This window comes from Sus scrofa, chromosome 16 (assembly GCF_054392235.1).
Source record: "Sus scrofa isolate SSC_HxYL_T2T_F1_AM1 chromosome 16, Sscrofa_HxYL_maternal_Yorkshire_Landrace_v2.0, whole genome shotgun sequence".
Classification (NCBI taxonomy): domain Eukaryota; kingdom Metazoa; phylum Chordata; class Mammalia; order Artiodactyla; family Suidae; genus Sus; species Sus scrofa.
The window spans coordinates 85500316-85527428 of NC_139398.1; positions in this window are offsets into that span (position 1 = coordinate 85500316).

Sequence of the window (27113 nt, forward strand, 5' to 3'; positions counted from 1 at the left end):
TCCGGAGTTCCCGTCATGGTACAGTGGTTAACGCATTCGACTAGGAACCATGAGGTTGCAGGTTCCATTTTGACCTTGCACGCATCATTATCAATATCCAATCTGAGGGTGTTAATTCTTGGGAAAGTACTGATGCAGCAAGTACATACCACGTATCTAAAATCTACAATTTACACATAGTGGTGGTGGTGGTTGATTTTCTCAGAAAAATGTGTCTTCCGATTACACCAATCAGAAAGGCTCTGTCATACTTAGTCTTGCTCTCAAGATCAACCATGATTCTGGGTCTCAAAAACGGTAAACCTGCAATAAACTAGGAATTACGTAGTATCTTTTTACTTCTATTCAGACTCTATATTTTCTACTCTGTTTATGATTTCATGAGTAACTTATTTTAATTAGCAAACTGTTATGATAGAGTTTGAAGGAAGACCATATTTAAGCATATTCTCTAAGGAGTAATGTAATTTAAAAACTGCTCATTAGCAGCAAGAATGTTAACTAGGATATTAAAGAAATTATTAAGTACTTTTACTACCTCTTAAATAAGAGCTATCTTGGTGGCTCCCATATCACATAATCAGATATTATGCATCACTTAAAGATCAGAATATGAAAAAATAAAGGGAAAAGTGGTCATTATTAAACTCAAAATTTGGATAACACTTAAGGAAATGTTTTACCTTCGTGATAATATTACTTTTACAGACGATAAAAAGTACATTAACAGTTTCAGTTTGTGCATCATATGAATAATTCTTACTTCTTCCACCACCATGGGAGAAATCAATTTTTATGTAATTTAGTTTATGAGAGTATCATTTTGATTTTGGCCTGTCACATTATGGAAGCACTCTAACGTTTCAACACCACATGGGTTAAAATCAAGGAATATTTAAACCAAATTGTTGGATGATTCTCCCTTGAACTTCTTGTTCCCTTTCTGTTAAGAGGCTAAATGTCACGTGGGTTTCCTGATCTGAAAGACTGAATAAGTTAACATCAATAATTTGTGTGTAGGGAGAATGAGTTGGGGGGAGGGGGTGGCTGGATGTTCTTTCCAGATTCAAAAAGAGGTGGTTATTCTAGGAAAAATTGTCCGGGACATATGATACTATATAATATATAATCATCATCTTGGGTTTTTTTTTGTTGTTGTTTTTATCTTTTTGCCTTTTCTAGGGCCTCTCCTGCGGCATAAGGAGGTTCCCAGGCTAGGGGTCTAATCGGAGCTGTAGCTGCCAGAGCCACAGCAACACGGGATCTGAGCTGCGTCTGTGACCTACACCACAGCAACATCAGATCCTTAGCCCACTGGGTGAGGCCAGGGATCGAACCTGCAACCTCATGGTTCCTAGTCAGATTCGTTAACCACTGAGCCACGACAGGAACTCCATAATCATCATTTCCTATGTGAGTTTTACTATTTGCTCTTCCTCATATAAATTAGGGCAAAGCTATTAAGTAGTTAGATAAATTCTGAGTGCACCAAGCTTATAAGGTTGTAGAATACAGAGCAAGACAAGACATCAAAAGGGACTAGTGGTTGATGCCCATTAACCCGCATATTCCCTGAAGGTAGGACTGTTCTGAGAAGCATCTGCCTTCTTGTTTCTCTTAAAAGAAACAAAGGCAAGTGCTCTTGAACTCTCCATAATAAAATTGTTATCTTTTCATTGTTTTTTTCTCTTAAGTAATCAAAGGGTTTCCCTTGCGGAAATTTGAAAGATTTGATGGCTCTGTCCACCAGTGTGCAGACATGTATTTTAGCATTCCTTGCATTAATTTTAGACATATTGAAAAGAAGAAAAGCAACATCTTTACTGCAAAAGATTAAATTAATCATTGCAAGCTTTTAATTAGGTTTTGAAAGAAGGGGGCCACTAACCAACAAAATTGAGCTTGTGACACGCTGAAGTCAAAGAAAGTTATGCTTGCAGGAAAAAGCTCTCCAAGTCGATTAGGGGAATGATTTCACCTAGGAGTCTTAGAAGGGTGTAGTGAAGAGAGGTGGACCTTGAGAGGTTGCAGCCTTCAGACATTTGTTTGGCTAATCCGTGTTACTAGTATGTGCATGTTGCTTGATGGTTGGCTTTCAACACAGTGGTTCCTGACATGCTTATGCTGCCGAGGTTTCTGCCAACGCTTCAGAAATGTGACTTGTCACTGGTTGGCTGGCTGTGAAAGTACATGGAATTGAGTTGTCCTTAATCCATTAGACACAATTAAAACTGGTTCTTGGAGCTCCCTCTGTGGCACAACAGGACTGATGATGTCTCTGCAGTGCCAGGATGCAGGTTCTCTCCCTGGCCCAACACAGTGTGTTGAAGGGTCTGCTGTTGCCATAGCTGCTGTGTAGGTTGCACCTGCAGCTCAGATCTGATCCCTGGCCTGGGAACTCCGTATGCTGTGGGGTGGCCAAAAAGAAAAAAAATAAAGTAAAATCAAAATATATTATCAGAAATATTAATTAAGAAAAAAAACCGACTTGTTCTCATGGTTACTTGTTATCAGGAAGTTACAGGATGCTTTCCTGAGAGTGAAGGAACTCACTCAAAACCTCCTTTTTCATCATCCTTCCATCCAAAGTTGCAGCCCAAAGTGCTGGCTGTCCTCAATGATGAGGTGTCCTTTATAGTTTGATTTATAGGTTGGGTGTCTGATTTATAGTTTGAGGTCTGATTAGTTCTAGGATTGTGTGTCAATATTTCATTCTGTATATGCCTTTGTCTCTTTATTGGGTAATTTGGTATAACATATCTTTTCCTTACTTTCTGTGTTTTATAGTCCTAAACACTTTGATCTATCATGCGATAGTAATATATACGGTTTCAAATGTTTGAGTCTCTTTGGGGATTTGATTTGTAGTATTATTACAAAAGAGACACATACATGCTCATAAAAGAGAAAGTCAGCAAGGACTAGATCATATCACGTGATCAGGCTGAGTTATGCCTTTTTTTTAAGTAAAATTATAACACTCTGTCTCAGGCCTTTATCAATCGATCTCTTGTTAAGGGTAATTAATGATTAGAATATCCTTGATAAAGATGTATTTTAATAGCCTTGATTGCAATTATGACCATTATTTGAGTTTTTCTAAATAAGCGCTTATGTGTCTGACCATACTTCAAATTGCTTGTGAAGTCTGAATTTTGAAGTTTAAGGTGGTGATTGTAGTAAAACATAGACTTAGGCAAGTTATTATTACTGAAGTCCGAAGTGTAAAATCTAAACTTATTATCTGAAGTATGGCCAAAAATACGACCAAAAAAGTGTGGAAAGGGGCATATGACGATCAGTGGTTCCAGGGATTTAAAAGAATCTTGCTCTGATGGTCTTGCACTGAAACTGTCAGTCTCATGAAGTTGTCCGCTTGTTCTGAGGATCATATATCTTCATTCAACTTGTGTGGACCTTCTGCTTCCAGAATTCCTCAGAGAACCTTAGTTGGAGATGTCCAATTGCTGTGACTTTCCCATTTTTGTCATTTGAAAAGGGATGATGTAGTTTGAATTGGGGAACAAGCATTTAACGATTGATACTTGCAATTTAATTACCATTATGGTGGTCATGAGTACGGGGTGTAGTCCTGTGAGGTTGGAAGAGGGCTTTCTTTGACGCCTGTTTCAGAACATTGAACCATCTAGTTTTCATCACAAAGGGGCTGATCAGGTGATTGTTGAAGAAAAACATCATTTGCAAGTTCATGACAGGCCTGAGGGTACGAGTTCTTCCTTTGCAGTATGGAATTTCATCAATCGTAAAGAATAGGGAGTGAGTATCGGCACCATAGTTTCCATGACCTGGACCCACCAGTGCAGAGCAGGAAAACATATAAATTCCTGTGAGCCATGAAAGCTAAGTGTAGTATCTTAGGCCCTGAGATTTCAGAGGTGTCTGATCGTTTAAATAACTTTAGTTTCAATACTCTATTTACTCATTCCACTTTTGCAGAGGCTTGTGGGTTATGAGAATAGAGAATTTTGTGATTGAGAAGCCTTAACTAAATCACAAATAATTTTCCTATTAAATATTTTCTTCTATCACTGTAGGATAAGTTATAACTCCCTAACTAGCAAACAAAAAATATTATCTGTTTTTAATCCATTATGACAACTAAGGTTTTTCTTTTTTTCTTTTTTTTTTTTTAAGGGCTGAACCTCCGCATATGGCTAGGGGTTGAATCTTGAATCAGAGCTATAGCTGCCAGCCTACACCACAGCCACAGCAATGTGGAATCTGAGCCACATCCGCAAACTACACCACAGGTCATGGCAACGCCGGATCCCTGACCGACTTAGCAAGGTCAGGGTTCAAAACTGCATCCTAATGGATACTAATCAGATTTGTTTCCACTGCGCCACAATGGGAACTCCCTTTTTTTTTTTTTTTTTTAAGTAGGGATTCTTTCAGCCTCTCTAAGAAAATAATGTATTAAGACTAGTCCATATCCACAGCCTATAGAGGAAGACACTTGTATAAAATCCACTTGGAAATACTCAAAAGACCTTTTAAACTGTGATTTTTTTTTTTTTTTTTTTTTTTTTTTTTGCTTTTTAGGGCCACACCCATATGAAGGTTCCCAGGCTGGGGGTCAAATTGGAGTCACAGCTGCCAGCCTACACCACAGTCACATCAGTGCGGGATCCAAGCTGCATCTGTGACCTACATCACAGCTCATGGCAATGCTGGATCCTTAACCCACTGAGTAAGGCCAGGGATCGAACCTGCAACCTCATGGTTCCTAGTCAGATTTGTTTCTGCTGCACCACAATGGGAACTTCTAAACTGTGATTCTTATCAGTGTTCTCTTTACGATTTTCTCATGAATTTATCTTTCTATTCTGTAAAAGTCCTTTAGCCAGAACAGAGCGTTTAGTATGAAATCTGCTAAATTTTTTCCTCTACCTTATTTTTCCCTCTTCATTCTGGATCTCTATGCTTATGTGCTTATGATGGTAGGTTTTAGGGGATAGTGTGCAGATGTCAAGTAATTCTTATGTTTTCTGTCCATTTTCACCAGGGTGCCTGGGAACGTTAAGAATACCTTTGTTTCCACAGCCTTCTGGAATTACCAACTACTTCAAAAGCATCTTGACTGTGAGTGTATATATTTACCATTTTATCTTTCACAATTTAACATGCCGCAGGGAAGACTATGCATTCAGCCATGGGAGAAGATTTGCCATCTGGTAAAGCATCGCTTCTACGAGCGAGTCTGGAAGTGTTAGCGTAGACCTGCCGTGCTGTCTTCCATGCTGACTGCATCATTTCACTTTGCCATTAGCAATCCGTAAGGGTTCCACTCTCTCTACATCCTCATCAACACGCCTCTGTTCTGTATTCTATATTCTCTCTTCTGGACAGTGATTGTCTATGAGTGTGAAGTGTGATTTCACTCTGGTTTTGATTTCCATTTCCCTAATGTTTAATGATAGTGAACATTTTTTTTTTTCATGAGCTTATTGGCTATTTGAATGTCTTCTTTGGACAAACGTCTATTCAAGCCCATTTTAGATTTTTTTTTTTTTTTTGGTAATTCTGTTGTTGAATTTTAGCTCTTATGTATTCTTTTAATATACTCTAGATACTAACTTGTTATCAGATAATGATTTGCAAACACTTTCTAGGGGTTTTTGAAGATATTCATCCATTTGAAGAAATGTTCAAACTCTTCGAAATTGACAATCTCCAATTACACGTTTCAGCCTCTTTTAAGCCTCTTTTTAATATTGAACCCCAGTTAAAAAGGAACAAGTCTCTCTTTAATTCAACTCTTTATGTGCCCGAGAATATTGTTTGAACTCTTTCAGGACTGTTTTGAAAGATATTCACCTTTATTTTGATTCTTATATATATATATATATATATATATATATATTTTTTTTTTTTTTTTTTGGCCATTTCTTGGGCTGCTCCCATGGCATATGGAGGTTCCCAGGCTAGGAGTCGAATCAGAGCTGTAGCTGCTGGCCTATGCCAGAGCCACAGCAACGAGGGATCCGAGCCACGTCTGCGACCTGCACCACAGCTCACAGCAACACCAGTTACTTAACCCACTGAGTGAGGCCAGGGATCGAACCTTTGTCCTCATGGATACTAGTTGGATTCATTTCCACTGCACCACATTGGGAACTCCCAGAAAGTACATGATTTTTATGCCCAATCTCTCCAACTAGGATTGTTAAGCTGGGATGGTTAGGAATAGGCAGACCTCTCGGTATAAAAGTGGCTTATGGTTGAGTTGCTATTTAATTTCAGTAGAGTTTCTTACTCTCCACTCTCATTAATACCCACTTCACTCTATTTCTTGTTAGAGTCTTTTAGCCTAAAAGACTCTAACAAGAAATAGAGTGAAGTGGGTATTAATGAGACAAGATGCTTCTAAGTAACTCTCCCCAGATTGTCTACTTGACATGTCATGGGCTTGCTGAAGTGTTTCCAGTGACTCTCGGTTTCCATGGAATAAATCTCTGTGTCCAAGCTCCACTGGATAGTTCAGATCTGACACAAGCTGCTTTCTTTTCTGTGCCTTTTGCCTCTGTTCCCATCCAGGAGCCTCACACACCAGGCAGTGCGTTATCTGTTACACTGTATCATGTGTGTCTTTTTGCTCAGGTTCCTTCCTCCGTGAGCAGGAAATATTCAGCACCCTTGACTCCATTAAGATAAACTCACATCTGTTTCTTTTGACTCAAATGAAAAGCTTTCTCTTTCTCTGGTGACTCAATGGGGCAGGAGCTGACCCTGCCCATTCTCACCCCTGAGTTGTAACTACAGCTTGGTGTTCTGGGAGGAAGTAAACACCGGCATTTCTCAGTGGTGGACTCTGCAATCGGGTGGTTTGAGTTTACATCTTCCTTGATAAATCTGGAACAGTATCATCTATCCTCTTCTCTTCTATAGATTTATGGGGAGGGTGCAAAAGGCTAATGTTGAAGATGGGACGTTATGGAGTTCTGGTGTGGCACAGAGAGTCAAGGATTCAGCATTGTCAATGCAGGGGCTCTGGCTGCTGCTGTGGTGCAGGTTCAATCCCTGGCCTGAGAACTTCCACATGCCACAGACATGGCAAAACAAAACAAAACAAAGAAACGAGAAGACATTGTACACCAAGAAGCACCATCATAGGTACTTATTTCTCACTGTGAGGTTCTGTGATTATCTGTGTGTGCATTATCTGATAGGTTGGAACTCCTCAAAAGAAAGTCCAAGGGGGCCACATCCTTAAATCACTTTATAGAGGGGGTGTCTTGGACATGGAAATGCCTTATAACAATCTGATGCATCAGTAATCAAATTATAAAATAATTTCTCAAAAAAATAGCTCCATATTATACCTGATAATACCTATATTTTACCTGATAGGTTTTAGGGATATGTGTCTTTAAAGAAAACTTAATTCCAAATTATAGATACAATTTTTTTGTGTGTGTCTTTTTAGGGCTGCACCCTTGGCATATGGAGGTCCCCAGGCTAGGGGTTGAATCAGAGCTGTAGCACTGACCTATGCCATAGCCACAGAAATGAGGGATCTGAGCCATGTCTGTGACCTACACCACAGCTTACGCCAACACCGGATCCTTAACCCATTGAGTGAGGTCAGGGGTTGAACCTGTATCCTCATGGATGCTAGTCAGATTCATTTCTGCTGAGCCACAAGAGGAACTCCTTTTTGTTTTGTTTTGTTTTGTTTTGTTTTATAGTTACAAAATTTTCATGATCATTATGAAAAAAAGGGGGACATCTCTAGCAAAATCAGTGCAAACTGTTTCTATGCTTTAAATTAGTCAAGCATACAATAAATAAATATGTTTTGATAGTGCTACTTTTATGGTTTTCACCTCATTATTTTTCTCCTGGATTTTGAGGTAATATAATTTAAATGAAATAAAAGCCTTTTCCCTCATAAAACAAACACTGTCCACTAATTGCCTTCATCCTATTCTGGTAACTACTTGATACCTGAGGTTGTGATGCTGGGGGGCACACGCCTCTGTGGTATGACAGGAAATAAAATCTCTGGGCTGTGGCTTCTGTAAGTTCTATGGAGAAAAATCGAAATCTTGGGTACTCTATGCCTTTTGCTTCCTCACAGTCATGCTATCATTTACGGCCATCTCTGAGTTTCTCAGTTCCAGGAAACTGCTAGTTGCAGCTGCAACCAGATTGTTTGAACTCTCTTCCCAGGCAGAGGTGACCCCCTTTACAGCCACACAACTCTTGGGCATCTGGTAGAGCTGGATGACCTGTGTCTGTCTCTAAAGTTGTTAAAGAACAAAGTTCCATGGCTTGTGATGCCTTTGGAGCTTACAGCCCACCTGTCCGCCCCCTAGGAAACTGAGGTTGGGGGGCAAAGTGACTTTCCAGGTCACAGAGTTCCCTGAGGCAGAGTCAGGGCTGGACCCACTCTTCCTACATTCCGTGACCTGGGAAGGAGTCTCCTGAGTGTGCACGTGTCCTAACACACATTGTAGCAGCCTTTGTGGGAGGGTCTCTGTAGGCTGGATCCCTCCCATCACTGTCCCTAAGGTCCCCCATCTCAGGTCAAACAAAGGGCATGAAGTGACCTGGGCTACATGAAGCCACAGACACCCATGACCCATGCTTGGGGCTGTCATCACTCTTGTCCTAGTTGCCGGCAGATAGGGTCGATCTCCCAGCTGGATTAAGGAGGTGTATCAACACATCTGTCTTCTTGGGTCCTGCACACGTTTGTGGAGTTTTGCTGCACTTGATGTGGGTTTGGGTTGTTAGGCAAAACCAGGAGTGCTGAACTAGAGAGGGCATCAGTAAAACCCTGTCGACTGAGCCAAGTGTATGTGAGCAAAAAAGCAGACAGATCTGCCCAGCAGAGTTGTATATCGTGATGAGTAAAAATAACAGCCTTTTTTCACGTTCGGGGAAAAAATATATATCTTAAGTGTAAGGGAATGGTTCATTGGCTGCTACTGCCCTGTGGAGGATGCGATGAAGTTGAAAGCATCCATGAGGATTCTGGAACTAACCCCTTCACATTCAAAGAGCCACTGAGGAGAGGCACACACAGGGGAAGCAGCAGCCAAGATAATCACAGACTCTGCCCCGCAGAAGCTCAGACTTTATCACGTGTTTATGCTGTGACACAAGGGAGACACTGATAAATTCCAAAAGAGTGGGAGCAAGTGAGAGCTTAATTCAGAGGAGGGGCAACCAGCTTCCCCCTGGGCTGTGCAGAAGGAAAGAAGGAAGACCCTTCCTTCATGCTTTTTGGTTTCAATAAAGTAGTCTGAGCAGCTTATTAGAGGAGGCTGACTTAATAGAAGGGGCTGCTCACGTGCATTCTGCAATTCAAGTAAGGAGGCAAGTTTCACCTGCACATTTCGATTTCAAACACGAAATCATCTCACTGCTAGAAAATCATGGCTTCACGTAAATGTCACCCCTCACCCACCCAGAAATCATTATCCTCGTGGAAGTCTTGCATGAGACTGAATCAGAACATGCTGAAGAAAGTGAACATTGAATTCTTAAAATTAAGGAGTGTAGTTTCATTGATTGGAGAGATTTAAAAATTTAAGATTTTTAAACGTAAAGCTGGATTTTAAAACAGTGTCCTTAATTTGGCTTTTTTCCATCTTCAGCCCCAAATAATCTTTTCCTCAAGCATTTTTGGTGATCATTATATCCCATTTCCATTATAGGTGCCCGCTATAGTGGCTGCAAGGATGAGCAGGACCACAGAATTCAGAAAAATGGGAGAGTTAGCTAAAGAAAGGGCATCAGGAAACTTAGCCTGTGGGTTGCTTTTTCTCTAGTTAACATCTGCTTTCTTCTCTTTTACATGTTTTTTTTTTTTTTTCCCTTTTTTGTCTGCACCTGTGGCATGCAGAAGTTCCTACGCCAGGGTTTGAACCCATGTGCCCCAGCAGTGACCTGAGTCACTGCAGTAACAGTCCATTTAAAAAATTTATTTATTTTATATTAAAGTATAGTTGATTTACAGAGTTGTGTCCATTTCCACTGTAAGCATAGTGACCCAGTCATATATGTGTGTGTGTGTATACACATATATAAGATATATGTGTATATATTATATATATATATGTATATGTGTATATATATATGTATATATATTATATGTGTATATAATATATATATTCTTTTTCTCATTCTATCATCTACCATGTTCTATCACAGAGATTGATATAGTTCCCTGTGCTGTACAGTAGGATCTCATTGCTTATATATTCTAAATGTAATAGTTTGTGAGTTTGGGGTTAGAAGATGCAAACACTCCATTTTTCTGAATGAAAGGATTTTATCTTATTTCCTTCACATCTCATGTGTCTAATATAAGACACAGCAGGTCTTCTCTGAAAGCTAGATTAAAAAATTTTAAATAGACCAATAAATTAGTAGAATATCCATCTTTTCCATTGTAATAACAGACCATTCAATGAGCTGAAATCTTATTATAAGCATTCCTGGAATTCTTGTAGTGGCTCAGTAGTAATGGACCAGACTAGCTTCCATGAGGATGCAAGTTCAATCCATGGCCTTGCTCAGCGGGTTAAGGATCCAGCGTTGTCATGAGCTGTGGTGTAGGTCAGATGCAGCTCAGATCTGGTGTTGTGTGGCTGTGGTGTAGGCTGGTTCTGCAGCTCCAATTCGACCCCTAGCCTGGGAACTTCTATATGCCACGGGTGTGGCCCTAAAAGGCAGACAAGCAAAATTCCGAACTCCAGACACTTTGAACTGCACAGGATGTGCCGGTTGATGTTTTGCTTACAACTGCTCTAACTCAGCACGTGGCAGACACCTGGGACTGAATTGCCAGTGATGTGACGAGTAGTGGGCAGTGCCCTGCCTTTCTGTAAATAAAGTGGCATCTCGTCAGGAGAGCTCGAGTCTCCAGATTTTTGGCTAATCAAAGAAAAAGAAAAGGGAGAGCAGTAAACAAATTCAAAGCATAACAGATTGGATAAAAATTGAGTTTGCTTGTCAAGAGAGAAGAACTTCTTAACCTCGAGCTGGGCAACTTATGGAAAGAATGCATGTTTTTCCCCACATGAAAAATAACAGCATAATTATTCAGAATCAGAAGGACACTGTTAGGTGTTAGAGAAAATTTATTGTGGGGAATTAAATGTCCAGGTTTTGTCAGCACCAAGGACATCTTGACTCTCATTCCATCTTCATCATCCTGCTTAGACACCCCAGGTGTTCAACCCGATCTTATTTTATATCACCATTTCTAGTAAATTAAGACACAGTGAAATTAAATTGTCTTCAGCAGCAACCCATAAGCACCGTAATTTCAGCACAGCACTGAAATTTACCTCCTGAGGTCTACTCTGAAAGAGTCTGTGTCTCATGTTAAAATCTATGAAAATGTATACTTGACAGCTCAAGTGAGAACATCAAATCCACATGTTATGTGAAGCCAGTGAATTAGAGAGAAATCTAATGAAAATACTAAAAAAGATACAGGCAAGAACAGCAGCTAAGAAATAACCGTGATAATTTCAGCTTGATTGCCATTTAGATGACTGCTTTGGTCATACCGTCTTGAGGAAAAAGGTCATAGTTTCAAAAATGCTAAATGAGTCCAATAATATTAATTCATGCAAAGAAATAAGGCAAAGAATGGCCTATAATATGTTTTTATGTAGCTGTAGAATTTACAAAGAAGCCAACTTTCAAATAAATAAAAAGAGAAGATTACATATTCAGATTAAGTTCCTTTTCCATTTGCTTTCTAATTCCTGGATGATGTGGAAATTACTTAGGTCTGGTCTTAGAAGTTTATTTTGAAGACAAAACTGTTATGTGTGGATTGAGCATAAGTGTTGTGAATATCATGTTCTTATACAGAAAGCAGAGTCTAATTAGACCTTGGACTTGGGGAAAAAATGGGAACTGGTATGAGAAAAACGCCCTCCCCACCTCACTTGCATCTAGGAGATATAATGACTCTTAATGAAGAAATATCCTGAGAAACTCTGGAAATGGAAAATGTGTACAATTTATTTACATAAATTTAAATAGCAAATGTGTATTGACACAAGACACCAAAAGGAAGAGGCCAGCAGAGCAAGCATGGCATGTACCTACCTGCCTTTTTCTCTGATGAAAAGAAAGTGTTGGGAGAAAATAAACCATATTCTTGTCCTGAGCTCTGCTACAATCATCACCATTTAATAAATTATAATAAAGAGAAAAATTGTGGCTACTGAAGCTATGTAACCAATACTCTAATAGCCGTGTAAAGCAAACATTTATTAGAACCAGAGATTCTTTGGGTCTGGAATTCAAACAGGGAACATCAGAGACCAAACAACTGGTCTCTGCCCCACAATATCCAGGTTTTCACATAGAAGACCGGAGTTTGGAGATCTCAGAATATGTTCACTCACCTGCTGGCTGGTTTATGCTGGTTTTCAGCTGGGTCTGGAATTCCACTGAAGGAGAAACTCTCCTGGTGACTCCGTGTCAGGTAGCTTGGGCTTCCTTAGGACATGGCGGCGGGCTTCCCAGGACAAGTTCAGCTTCTTCTTATAAGAACAGAACTCAGACTTAGATCTACTTCATACCAGGAGTGATTTTATGATCTCCTGCCACAAACACACCGTGTTTAATTGCTGTTTCTCTGAGTAAATAAATTTGAGCCTCCACTGCTTGCTTTTAATTCTAGAGTATTCAGAAGTCTACATATTGGACTCCCCACTGTAGAAATATCCAAAGGTACTTTTCCTTAATTTTGTTTGTTTTTTAACCTATATTGGAGTGCGTGTCTCCATTGTTTTCTGTATTTTTTTAGTGGCGGACAGAGTTCTTTGGCCATATTCTTCTCTTTTGACTAGAAGTCTAATCTTATCAGAAATAATGATTCCCTTTTGTAATACAGGGGAAGAGAAACTTAGAGGAGAACCTGAAGGAACTGATTAAATTTGTGAGGAAATGTCTTCCGTTGGTATGGGAATACAAAGTATAGGACCAGAAGATTCAGTCATACTTTATTAGCAAAACTCTTTTGTTAAGTAAATTGGAGAGTGATATAATTAATGTCTTAAAGGGTTGACCAACTGATGTTTAGCTTTGGATCTTGGATATTGAACAGCATAGCAGTGCAAGTTAAGATAAGGGCTTCTTTGCAGCATGTAAATCAGAAGTAATCATAGTCTAGTGTGTGCTAAATGGTAATCCACTTGCTCATTCTAAAAATAATGGGGTTTTTTTTTGATAACATAGATGTAATAAAATAGCCAACCCCCACACATGCACACATAAACACTCACATTCATTCACTTTAGTGTAAATGCATAACCACATGATTTTAGTGCCATCGTTGCATTTATAATTTATTTGAATTCAATTTTAATAGTTACAGCATAACTAGTGAAGGCCAAGAAACACGATTCAAATTTCAGCAAAGAGAGGATAAACAGTCATGAAAGTTCCCATCACAGCTCAGCAGAAACAAATCTGACTAGCATCCATGAGGTTGCAGGTTTGATCCCTGGCCTCGCTCAGTGGGTTAAGGACTGGTATTGCCATGAGCTGTGGTGTATGTCGCTGATGCAGCTAGGATCCAGCGTTGCTGTGGCTGTGGTGAAGGCCAGTGGCTACAGCTCCATTTCGACCGCTAGCCTGGCAACCTCCATATGCTGTGAGTGCAGCCCTACAAAAAAAAAAAAAAAAAAAAAATCATGAAAAACAAGAATCTTATGTTAATATGCAAAATGTTTATTTTTAAGTTTTATAAAATGAATTTCTATTAGGTCACGATGAATTTTACCAAAACAAAGTAAAACATAAGGAAATGAAGGGCAGTAGTGCCTAGAAACAAGCCTAGTCACAGCAAAGATTAAATAAGTACCATTTGGTTTTTTGCAATGTCTAGTTTTCTTTAACTTCTTATAGATAAACAGGGCCAGAGGGATAACACATTAGGAAAATCAATAAATGAAATTTCTTTATCAGAAGTGAAACTTATAATACATAATTCGAAACAAATAAGTAAACATAATAATATATTTATCAGCGGATTCGAACTCCCAGCCAGGTTGCGTAGCTTCCAGGACAGAACGGTCCATACAGATTGAGGGCAGAGAGCTCTCCTCCACCGTGTTCACGAATGCACTTCCAAGCCCCAGGACAACTCTTGGCATCTAACAGGCATGTGAGAAAAATTGAACTTAGTAGATTAATCAAGACACTGATTGGTGTAAGTTTGAGGCAGTGTTGAGAGCAGAGATGCTGGCGATTAAGAGGTGGCGTTGCAGTCCAGGACTGACACTAGCCAACCATCTAACCTTCTAAATACATTGCGTTTTCTGGGACTAATTCTTTAAAAGTGGAAATAGATCAGATGCTCCCTGGGACACTTTTGTTCTCTTACGGAATGAAATTAATGAGACAACCAGAAAATATGGCTAGAGGTGAACGGGGGCCACATACAGTCTTTGCCAGGGATGTAGTCACCTCCTCTGCTTAGTCCTACAGAATTTGGTAGATGAGCAGCAGCATCACCAACGCTCAGAAGCTGTTCCTCAGCAGCTCCCATAAATGTTATCTATCCTCAAGTTCAATAAAATTAAAACGAACTCACCCAACGAGGAAAACAAAACTGCTTTCCTGCCTCTTTCCTGCTCTTTCCCAATGAAGCTACTCTAATCCATCACTAGACTAATAAAGGGTAATTTGTTAATTGATGAGAGCTTGGAGTCAGGACTTTTGACAGTAGAACTGTGAAAATAAAAATAATATTACGGATATACTGGGGCAGAAGGCTCTGCCTACTTGCTACATGCCAGAAAGCCCCATGCTTATAGCGGAGTGTTTTTTCTTCTTTTCTTTTCTTTTTTTTATTCCCTCCCCCCCTGCCTCCCCCTTCCTTCTTCCTTCCTTTCCTCCTTTCTTCTCTCTTCTTTCTTTGGCTGAAGTTTCAGGGAAGGAGTTGCCCTCTGTGCATGGCCTTTTCTCTTGCTTATGCGTTCATATTGTCTTTTTCTTTGTATGTCCAATAATTTGGTTGGAATCTAGGGTCTTATGATGGAGACATTGATTAAAAACTATGGATCCCGGAGTTCCTGCTTCAGTGGGGTGGGTTAAGAATCCAACCACAGTGGCTCAGGTCGTTGCGAAGGCACAGGTTTGATTCCCTGCCAGCACAGTGAGTTCAAGGATCTGGCATTGCCACAGCTGGCATAAGTCACAGCTGTGGCTCAGATTCCTCCCATGGCCTGAAAACGTATACATGCCATAAGTGCAGCCATAAAACAAACAAACGAACAAACACTATAGATTCTTATATGTTCCTGCTAAAAGGATTGATTGAGTTTTTCATTTTGACTAAACTCAGATTCCTCAGCCTGTCTCCCTAGAAATGAGTTCTATTCTATTCTAGCCTCAGCCAAACTTGGCTGAGTTCCCATGTAGATCTACATAGGGGCAGTTCTGGAGGCAGCCAGAGAGGCAGGTAGTTTATACCTATGACGTGGGCTCTTCCACCGTAGCTTCCCCGTGTCAGGATTTCCATGGGCTTCTCTGCTGTGGCTTCCCTGCTGTGGCTTCTCTGCTGTGGCTTCCCTGCTGTGGCTTCCCTGTGTCAAGCTCTCCTTTCTCTTTTTCAGGCTTCCGTGTTCACTTTGAACACTGTCCTTTCATTTCGCAAGCCACTAAAGCTCTGTCTGGGTTTTAACACCAAGCACATCCCTAAGTGAAGTCTGGCCTTAGTTGAAATCTGTAAAAAATGGGAACTCTTTAAAGAGTCCTCTTCTCTTTATTTGCATTTCACCTCACTTCCTCGGAGTCTCTTCAATGTTTGCCATTCACAAGCAAATCAACTGAGCTAGGAACTGAAGCCATCAATTTTCCTACATGTCAACAATGTATGCATGGCCGGCACTTCTTTTCTGCTTTGTTTTTTGCTTTTTAGGGCCACACCCAAGGCATAGGGTCACAGCCACAGCAACTCAAGATCCGAGCCACATCTGTGACCTACACCACAGCCACAGAAACAACTCAGGGTCCAAGCCGAGTCTTCAACCTACACCACAGCTCACGCCAACACCAGATCCTTAACCCACTGAACAAGGCCAGGGATGGAACTCCCAACCTCATGGTTTCTAGTCAGATTCATTTCCACTGAGCCACGTTGGAAACTCTAAACTTCTTTTTTATCTCAGAGATTTTTTAAAAATTACCACTTTTCTGCCACGATGCTGTTCACTTTATCTCTTAACTCTTTGTACCCTCCACTCATATGTTTAAAAGGGGAAAACTTGGAAGTAGAGATGAGTTGAAGCTGGCCAGAGGTAAGGTACAGACTGAGGGTCACATCTTTTCATCCAAACTGGGTCACTTTTGAGGGTTAAGAGATGCTATTAATAACAGCACCAAGACAACCTGTGTCAAATGGCAACATCTTTGGCAATTGTATTGGTTAGGTTCATTTCTAGCTCAGTTTTCCAGAGCTGCCATAACAAAGTCCCACAAGTTGAGGGACTTTAAAACAACAGAAATGTATTGTCTCAAAGTTATGGAGGCTAGAAGTCTTGAATTCAAGGTGTTGGCCTGGACCTGTTTTCTCTGAAACCTGCAGGAAAATCCTTCTTTGCCTTTTCCTGGCTATTGGTGGTTTTCTAGGAATCCTTACGTGCGTCACTGCAATGCTCCAGCTCCACACAGCCTGGCACCTGCTTCTCTGCTGTCACGTGGACATTTCTGCGGCAATCATACCTCTTTCTAGGTCTCCTTTGTACATTTGCAGTAGAAAATGGGTGTGACTCTTGTGAATCCAAGGTCAACCCTCTGTTTTGCTGATGTAATTATAGACACCCAAACACCCCTAAAGTACACATGTAAAAGGTTATTCCTTCCCAAAGAGGGCTGCTGGGGGGCAGTCACAGCACGACCGTTGAAGTGCCCTGGGGATCCTGGCTCATCCCAATGGCAGGCTTACCTTTGCCTTGTCCTTGAATATTTTCCAACACCAGTCAATATAATTCCCAGTTATTTTTAATTCATCACCAGCATATTTCACAATTTAAACAAAGATGAAGCATAGACGCACAGAAGCTTATCTCTCTCAGTACACAAGCTGCCAAAAAGATTCGAATGCTCAAGGACTTTGCTTAAGCTGGATATTCCATTTTGGCATTCTTCATTTTTCCCCTGTAACAACTGAAATTTGTTCATGTCAGATAAGAACGAAAGACTTTAACCTCCGAAAAACTTAAAATTCTGTAAGAGCTCTGGCATTCCAAAAATGCATCTAATTAGAATATTAACACGGTCCAGTTTTCATTCCACTGCTACTCAGTATGAGAGCCCTCAGTGTAACAGTATAATGGTTTTACTTCATTCCAACGGTCTTCCTTTTCATTCCTGTGAAAACATCCATTCCTAACTCGCTTATTCAAAACATTCACAAATGGACCTCAAAGGCCGAATCGTCCTTCCTGATTGTGCTTTGAGCAGTTTTAACCCAGCACTTTTCTCACTTCCTTTTATTTATTTATAGTGTCAGAAATAGGATCACAAAACCTTGTCTACAAGTCTGTCTTGAGTGGGAGGGCTTTTCTTCGGTCAGCATACACTGTGTTATAAAAGTGAGTTTGAATGCCTGGGGTAGCGTGTGTGTGTGTGTGTGTGTGTGTGTGAGAGAGAGAGAGAGAGAGACAGAGAAAGAGAGAGAGAGAGAGAGACTGTTTATGTGTAGATACAGGCATCTTCATTCTTGCTTTTTTTTTTTTTTCTTTTTTCTTTTTCGGGCTGCACCCGCAGCATATGGAGGTTCCCAGGCTAGCTGCAGCCACTAGCCTACACCACAGCCACAGCAATGCAGGATCTGAGCCGAGTCTTCGACCTACACCACAGCTCACGGCAACGCCAGATCCTTGACCCACTGAGTGAGGCCAGGGATCTTACCCGCAACCTCACAATTCCTAGTTGGATTCGTTTCCACTGCGCCACCACGGGAACTCCCATTCTTGTATTTTTATATGGGTATTTATTTGAGGCAGCCTTGATTATAGCATTATATAAAATACATGTATTCAACATCATATTGCTCATGTATACTCTACAAGCTGCCCGCCGCCCAAATTTGATTTTCCATCTGTCACCACACGGTTGATTTCTTTTGCCCATTTCATCCTTCCCCCCACCCTTCCCCCTCTGGTAACCACTACTCTGTTCTCTGTACATATTGGTTTGTTTCTGTTTGGCTTCTTCCTTTATTTCGGTTCTGTGTTTTTTATATTACACATAAAAGTGAAATCATATGGCACTTGTCTCTCTCCCTCTGACTTAGTTTACTTAGTGTGATGTCCTCAAGGCCCATTCACTCTGGAGCAAATGGCAAGATTTAATGGCTTTTCATAGCCAAGGACTAGCCCATTAAATATCTATCTCTATCTATCTATCCATCTAGATATCTATCTATACACACACACACATGCACCACATCTTTTTTTTTTTTTTTTTCTTTTCCTTTTCCAGGGCCACTCCCATGGCATATGGAGGTTCCCAGGCTAGGGGTCTAATCGGAGCTGTAGCCACTGACCTACACCACAGCTCGTGGAAACACAGGATCCTTAACCCACTGAGCAAGGTCAGGGATCGAACCCGCAACCTCATGGTTCCTAGTCGGATTCATTTACCACTGAGCCACGATGGGAACTCCCCACCACATCTTTTTAATTCCAGATATAAGCCCATGCATATATGGAAATTAATTTATAACCGAAAGAGTAAAGAATGGTCAATGGAAAAAAGAAGAGCCTCTTCAACAAATGGTGTTGGGAAAACTGGACAGCTACATGCAAAAAAATGAAACTTGACCTCTAATCACACGATGCATAAAAACTGACTCAAAATGGATTGAAGATTCAAATGTAAGACTTGAAGCCATAAAACTCCTAGACGATAACAAAGGCAGTACATTCTCTGACATCAGTCTTAGAAATACCTTTCTAGGTATGTCTCCTCAGGCAAGGGAAATCAAAAGAAAAAAATAAATAAAATGGGATTACATCAAACTAAAAAGCTTCTGCTCAGCAAAGGAAAACTGTCAACAAAACAAAAGGATGAAAATCATGGACATGGAGAACAGACTTGTGGTTGCCAAGGAGCGGGAAGAGTAGGAGGGAGTGGGAATTTGGGGTTCATAGATGCAAACTAGAACCTTTGGAATGGATAAGCAATGGGATCCTGCTGTGTAGCACTGGGAACTCTGTCTGGTCACTTGTGATGTTGCATGATAATGTGAGAAAAAAGAATGTATACATGTACGTGTGACTGGGTCACCTTGCTGTGCAGCAGAAAATTGACAGAACCAGGTCAATCACCTATAATGGAAAAAATAAAAATTATTATTTAAAAAAAAAAGGACAGCTTACCAAATGAGATGATTTGCAAATCTATCTTACACTCAGAGAACTCACACATTCAGTTTCCCTGCCTGGCCCTGTGGACATTTAGTTCAGACACCGGCTACACAAGTTGATTGAAACATCTTGAGAGAAGGATGCTCTCAGAGGGAGGATTTTCTGCACGAGTCAAGCCTCCAAAGGAGATGGCATTAGTGACCTTGCTTTCAAGATCGTCTCAATGTTTAAATCCCGGGTGATAAGCATGGGGATTGGGAGTGAGGTGCACAGGAGCGCAGAGCTTGGCTCAAAGCCTTCGCCACTCACTGGGTGTAATTTTTTTCTAACTCCTTGATCACTGTGTGTATTTTGGACATTTTACTTGAACTGATGAAGACTCAGATCCTTCTTCTGCAAAGTCAGAAACTGTGAGGACATCATTAGTGAGGTTCCGTTGCATGTGGAAGGGCATATAGATAACAGTATTCCTTCAATATTATCACGAATAATAAAAATAACCATATTATTGGACTATCGGATTAAATATTCGATGAGGTAAAATGACTAAGGGATTACGGCCTTGGTAGGTGAAGTTCCAAGAGGGTTATAGGAATATGACGCCATGCGTAATTTTATTCCCGTCATATTGAGAGCCTCTCTTGAAGTTTGCCTTTTTGGCCCCGTGTGGGTTTTCTTAGTGAAAAGTTGATGGGATGATGGCTGGTCACATCCCTTGCTTACTGGCTTGCCGTGCTGACTAACCTTACAGTGAATTTGTGTTTCTCTCCTAAAAGCTTAAGGACCACGCTCCCTAAGTTTCTGCCTGAGAGAGAGCCAGGGGAGGGCAGAATGACTTTTGCAGCTGACGGGCCCTGTCTGGAGCCTCCCCCCTGATCTTTCAGGCTTGTCATAATAGCTGGAGCTCATTGGCGTGGTCTTCCTGAATAAATTCCTCCCACAGCTCCATGGATGTCTCCACAGTGTCTCATGGGATGGTGAAAGCCTGTAGGAATTGATTGTTTGGCAATCATTCCAGTATTTTTATGTGTTGACTGTCTATGCCCAGACTTCTTGAAGGTTTTCCTTTTAGCCATTTTTTTTTAATGAGAAAAAAAAAAGAGTATTTTTTTCTATGCTTGAGCAATCTCATGGACCCCACATGTCTTTCCAAAAGTAATCAACAGAGACGCCATGACTGTGTCTTTGGCCACCATTGCTGAGAGTCACAAATGCAAATTCACTTGGGGCTCACTGAGATTCCTCAAGTGTCATAGGCAAATCAGACCCTGGTACACCCATTCCTGATGCCTCTCCAGGTGTGACTCTGTCCATTCTGAACGCGGTCACAGTGACGGCTCTTCCTACTCAATCTGTACGACCCCTGACCCGCCACAGGACTCCCTACCTTGGGGAAGAAGGTCAAAGACAAATTTCATTATCCTTTAATCTCATATACCAACCTTTTCTACATCTTGAAGCCAGGAGAAAAATGAGAGAAAACAAAACAAAACATCACCGAATGTGCTTTTTTTTTTTTTTTTTTTTTTTTTTTTTTGTCTTTTTGTCGTTTTTTGTTTTTTGTTTTTTGTTTTTTTTTGTTGTTGTTGTTGTTGTTGCTATTTCTTGGGCCACTCCCGCGGCATATGGAGTTTCCCAGGCTAGGGGTCGAATCGGAGCTGTAGCCACCGGCCTACGCCAGAGCCACAGCAACGCGGGATCCGAGCCACGTCTGCAACCTACACCACAGCTCACGGCAACGCTGGATCGTTAACCCACTGAGCAAGGGCAGGGATCGAACCCGCAACCTCATGGTTCCTAGTCGGATTCGTTAACCACTGCGCCACGACGGGAACTCCGAATGTGCTTTTAATAGCTGGCTCTCAGAGTGTTGATGTAAGGTTGATAATTTCACCAGTAATTTAGTTAAATGGTGCCTAACCGTCTGGCCCAGCACTAGGTAGAAATGAGAAGCAAACGGCCTGTAACTGGGCTATTGCTTTTGGCTGTGGGAGGTGCTGAGTGCCTGCAGAGGGAAGCTATTCAGGGGAGAAGATAAAGTCCTCCCAGAAAAGAGGCTGGGACACGAGGTGAAACACCTGAAATGATTAAGAGGAATCTAAGCGTTCCCTTCTTTAGATTTAGCATTCTGGGACAAATGCATAATAATCTTTGAAAATTAGTCAAGGAATAAAGGAACGCCACATCTCTTTCTAGATGGGTGAATTCCCTTGTCCTCAACTTCCATTAGTAAGTTACTTTCTGAAGAATAAGTCTGGCTATGTGCCTATGGGCCACAGACTAGGTCTATCGTATAATCGGGAGATTTTCTTGTCAACGAGAAGCATGACCAGTGAGTTCCAGAAGTTATAGTTTTATTTTATTTTTTTATTTTAAATGATTTTTATTTTTTTCCTGAAATGGATACTTTAAGAGAAGCAGTTGGTTGTGTTTCAAAGTGATTGCATGAGAGAACACACCAAGAAAGAGGAGATCATTTTCATCGAGGGATGGGAACGAGGGAGGGGGCTTCCCAGGGAGCTAAGGGGGAAGGAAAGCCCTCCCCTCAGGGTGCCATTGTCACAGCGGTGGGTGGGCGGGACTAGAAATGCCATCTGACCCATCCCGTCAGGACCTCCTTGTGGAAGAAAGATTACATGTATTAGCAGAGATGGAAGCTCCCTTCATTTTCCCAAGACAAAACAATTTAACTATTCTTCCAAGACTCCTAATTTGTTTTGCATTGGCAAAGCGCTCCAACCTGAGATGGGATGACGAGAAAGTGAGCCGGTTCCTTTTCTACATAAAAAGAGTACAAATCTGGGAATTCCTGTTGTGGCTCAGCAGGTTAAGAATCCGACTAGTATCCATGAGGATCTGGGTTCAATCCCTTGCCTTGCTCTGTGAGTTGAGGATCCAGAGTTGTTGTGAGCTGCAGCATAGGTTACAGGTGCGCCTTGGATCCCACGTTGCTGTGGCTGTGGTGTAGACTGGCAGCTGCAGCTCCAATTCAACCCCTAGCCTGGGAACTTCCATACACTGCAGGCGTGGCCACAAAAAGCAAAAATAAAGTAAAATAAAAGATTACAAACCTGTTTTTCTAAATCATGACTTCACAATTACATAGGCAGACTCTGGCAGGGACAGTTCTCTCATGGCTAGAAACTATGTGTTTCTATATTTGCGGGTTTTTTTGTTTTTGTTTTTGTTTTTTTGCCACACCATGGCATGTGGAAGTTCCTGAGCCAAGGATCAAACCTGCAGCCACAGCAGCACCCTGAGTGGCTGCAGTGACAATGCCAGATCCTTAACCTACTGCAGCACAGGGGAACTCCAGGGCACGTTTTATTTTATGTGATAGCTGCGCTTCACTTGTTCTTTTTCCTTCCACGCTGGGGATGGCTCACATATGCTGAAAGGAGAACCCCTCAGAGAAACGTGTACAGCTGCTTATCCAGTTGGCAACTGGGGAAGAAGAGATGCTTATTAAGTGTAGTTGAAAAGATTCTCTCCAAATAGAAACCCAACACAAACTAGCTTAACATAAAATGAGAATTTAATGGCTCCCAGGGCCAAAAATCTAGTTCTTGCATGTCTGGATCAGGGGGTTCTAACCTGATTAGCTGGTACCTCTATCTCTCCATTTTTCCCTCTCCCTGCTTTCTGGTTGGGTCCATACACACATTTGCATTCGCGCGCACACACACACACGAATACATCCATAAATAGTGGTTCTATTTCTCTGAAGAACGCTGAATAATACAATGCTGTAGACAAGAGGATCTGAATCAGCAGATCTGCCTGGTCCATGGTACACATGTGTAAAATGATGCTAATATATCTTACTTGAAAGGCTTTTACAAGGGTTAGGTAAAACACTGCAGATAAAGAACCCAACACAGCCCCTGCCACAGGATCAATTTAAAAAAAAAATCTAACTTCATTCCTGCATGTGTCAGAGAAAGTTTGTGTTTGTAATAAACATCACTAGCCTCCCTGGGGTGGCCAGTGTCCTGGGGGGAAAGTAGACATTGTTCTGATTACAGGACTTGAGGAAATGAACTTTCTTGGAATGAAAAGGGCATCCAAGGAGATAATGGCAGGATGGCTGAAGCGCAGTGCTGGAGTGGGGCTTCGCCATGGTTTTTTCAAGTCACTTCCCTTCCTGTTGCAGCCCTGCCCCTTCTCTCTCGGTTCACCCCTCCCCCTGCCATCCTCCAAGCCACCGTCTCTAGTCCCACGACACCCAGTGAACAGGTACCAGCATCACCAGCCATAGTAGCAGAGCCTTTCTCAGGGGCTCATCTGATGCTCCCATGAGCACATCCACACTCCGCCAGCCAGTGTTAATAACAATTCACGTCTGGATCCATCACAGCTCCCTCTTCTCAGGCCACAATGTTACAAGTTCTACACATCTCTGACTCATGTCCCGTGTTAATTTTTTTTTTTTTGCTTTTTTAGGGCTGCCCCTGTGGCATATGGAAGTTCCCAGGCTAGGGGTGGAATTGGAGCTGCAGCTGCCAGCCACAGCCACAGCCACAGCAACACCAGATCTGAGTGGTGTCAGCGACCTACACCACAGCTCACGTCAATGCCAGATCCTTAACCCACTGAGCAAGGCCAGGGATCGAGCCCACATCCTCATGGATACCTGTTGGGTTCGTTACTGCTGAGCCACAATGGGAAGTCCTGAGTGTTAATTATTATACCTAAAATGACTGTATAACAACCATACCCTAAGCACAGTGGAAACTGTAGAAAACACTGTAATTGGTCTACACACATTCATTACCCCTCTTCTTCTATTTCTAAGCATACCTCCATATGGTTTGGGCAGCCAAGTGTGCAGCTAAAAATCATTCCTCTAGCTAGTGGTGACCTTGTGACATAATTCTGTCCAATAAGAAAGAATCTAAACTTGGAAGTGGGATTTCTGAGGAAGCTCCCCTTTTCTTTCTTTCTTTCTTTTTTTTTTTTTTTTTTAATAAGAGTTTCTTTCTCAGCTGGCACATTCCCCCTTGGCCTCATGCTTTTGTGCTACCTGGAATACAAGGGTGATGCCTAGAGGCGCAGCAACCATTCTGTGAACATGAGGATAAAAGTCAGACATTAAGGGTCACAGGACAAGAAGGTAGGAGGGACTTGGTTCCAAAGACAACCTTCCATCCAGAACGTACACCTCCACCCTTCAGGTGCCAGTAGAGAAAATGTGCGTGGTTTCTTTTCTTTATTCAATTTTACATGACTTGCTGCAGAAGAAAACTGAAACACGTTACAAATATTATGAGGAAAGGAAAATTCATCAACTAAAAGTAACCACAGGCACTTGTTAGATGATAAAACAGGAAGAAACACAGAGCCAGACAAACATAAGATGCTCACCATCTGCTTATTTTTCCTTTGACTCACCCCAATTACATGTAACTTTTCATATTTCACACAAACACGCACATGCAGATATTTATCTTACTTTAAACTGATACAATATTCTCAACATGTTTTACTGGTTATTAGGATGACAAGTTTGATAAAAAAAGAAAGCGTTATTGGAAGAAAATACTAAACTTTTCTCCAAAAATAAAAAAAAACAATTGGGGTGCCCAAAGTAAGAAGAACTAGCTTTCTTAGCAGTTAACTTTATCGTCAAATGACTGGACTGAGTGATTTTTCTGTTTTGTCATCTTAATGGAAAATTACAAAGATCAGTGAGCATCGATAATTGGGGCATGAAATGAAGGCCATTTTTACCTGAATTATCCATTTTGGCAGATATCATCTTTGACAGTAACTGCATGACTATAAAATTTCTTCCTCAATTTGATCTAGATAATCAGACTTCATGAGAAGTTGGGATGAATTGATCTGTATGAATGTAAACGGTTATAAATGTTTAATAGCTTAACTCATCAACCAAACCTTTTCATCAGTGTCCTGCGTGCTCCTGTCACACAGGAACAAATCAGAGCGGCGTCTGTATTCGAATGAGTACAGACGTTACCATCCCCCACGCAACACTAATCAGACATGAATATTCTTTCACTGTTTGGCTTTTCCTTTTTATTATACTTGCCTCCTTTCCTCTAAGAATCATGTGTCGGGATGCAGGGGGTAGAATGCAGGGCTACAACGTGGCAAATTCATTTCTCTCCTTTTTTCCCTTTGAAACTGCAAACCCAGACCAATGTTTGGGGAACTTTGAAGAACTATTGCATACCCCTCCCCACGAACTGCAGGTGGCATTTGCCTCACTAAAATGAGCCATCTTGGGAGGATAATAATCCTAAATAGAAGCTTAGATTTCCTTGCTTGTAGGGGGTTTCCTCTTTATGTTGTCTGGCATAGAAAGGAATTTCAGAGAGAAGGTATGTCTGTGACTTCTGCTTCTCCAAGATGCATCCTTCCTCCTGACACAGACAGGACTCAGTGAAAGCACACAGTCCCAGGAAACCTCTTTCTCTCCGAGAGTCTCAGAGACCCTGGGGGTGGGACCCCAGCATGGGGAATGGGGGACCCATACAAAGGGTGCATTTATTTGTAATTGGGAAAGTGGTGAGCCCGGGGGTCTGTCAGGCCAGGGCCGCAAGTGGCCGAGCAGACACTGAGCCAGATTCTGTGGGAAGGTGGATCCTTGGGTCCCAGGGTGGACATGAGGGAATCCAGGTGCCAACAGGCGGGTCCAGCCCAGCTTTAGTAGGAGCTCCGGTTGAGATGAGGAGGCAGCCCTATTACTGTCCATATAGCCCCAAATCTGGATCTACCACGATGCCAATACTTTATTAATGACAGTTTTGTGATTTTTCTATCATACACTGGGCTAATTTTATTTTGCATATATATAGATTTTATTCTATATACATGCGCGTAGACAATGTATAATTTGGTTGTATTTTGTGGGTTTAAAAAACTTATTTAAAAGCATCATATCATATTAGATTTGAGAGTTTACAAACCATCAGGAAGTAGACATAATAATAAGAAAATGGGCCAAAAATAAACATGCAAATGCCCAAATATACAAAAGGCCAAAAGTCATATGGAAAAATATTCCAGTCGTACTTGAATTCAAAAATATAAAATACAGTTTCTCACTCACCACGCTGGCCAAAACAAAGAAAAAAAGGATGAAACTATCCCAGTGTCATCAGATCCCGCCCTTCCATGCACTTCTGGTAGAATTGCAAACTGACACACCATTCTGAGAGATAATAGTCAAATTGTTTTGAAAGCCTTATCAAGATGCTTGGCACTTAACTCATCTGTAAAACAGCAGAATTCCATCAGGAGTAGCTGGTGAGCCTGGAAAGTGAAGTTACTCCCATTTCAGTGGTGCTGCTTGCTAGGATTCTGTCTCCAACAACGCCGTGGTGCTGGGAAAGAAGGAACGTGTGGCGGTGGGGAGAGGGGAGGTATGACGCATCCACAGCTCCCTGGAGTCACTAGCGTCTTACCTGCAGCGGTGTGAACTGCATGATGGGAGAAATGGGAGCGGTGATTCTGTTGGAGAGAAGAGAAGAAAAGAGCATGTAGCAAATCTTTAAGTTTTTGGTGGGAAATGAGACGTATGTGGGTAACTGTAGGAATATATAGGGCCAAGGTTTTTTTTTGCTTTTTTTTTGTTTTTTGGTTTTTTTTGGATAGGGGATTCTTGAACAATTGAAAATGCTGCCGAGGGTATTGAAGATAAGGCTGACTGCAGAGCAGAAAGAAGATAGTTGCTATATCAGACAGAGCTGCTGCGACTTGAGGAGGAGG